The sequence below is a fragment of the Penaeus monodon genome, chromosome 19 (assembly GCF_015228065.2).
Source record: "Penaeus monodon isolate SGIC_2016 chromosome 19, NSTDA_Pmon_1, whole genome shotgun sequence".
Lineage (NCBI taxonomy): Eukaryota > Metazoa > Arthropoda > Malacostraca > Decapoda > Penaeidae > Penaeus > Penaeus monodon.
In genome coordinates this window covers 19516772-19517012 of record NC_051404.1, presented here as the reverse complement: position 1 = coordinate 19517012, position 241 = coordinate 19516772, and the positions used below count along the sequence as shown (strand labels likewise).

At 40.7% G+C, this 241-nt stretch overlaps 1 protein-coding gene across 1 annotated transcript in view; it reads left to right on the top strand.

Moving 5' to 3' along the window:
* Nucleotides 1–241, top strand: part of LOC119585116 — a gene marked incomplete in the record, with an annotated part of 123275 nt that overhangs the window by 31224 nt on the left and 91810 nt on the right.

The following is a 241-nucleotide window of genomic DNA, read 5'->3' as shown; positions in this document are numbered from 1 at the left end:
GGACACTGCAGTCATACAGGGCGTATACAAATGTTTCGAGGCAGCTGTACTCAAGCATACAGTTCCTTGGATGAGTTTGTTACTGTTGGGGATGGGGAAGGCGAAAGACCGTTAGCCAAAAGTTACAAAGTAAATCGATCTAAACACACACCAACGAAAAAGTAGCTGAAACATTGGAATAATGATTCTTGAAAGGGCGGTTTGACTGTATTCTCATTTTGCATCATTGTATTCTCAATTT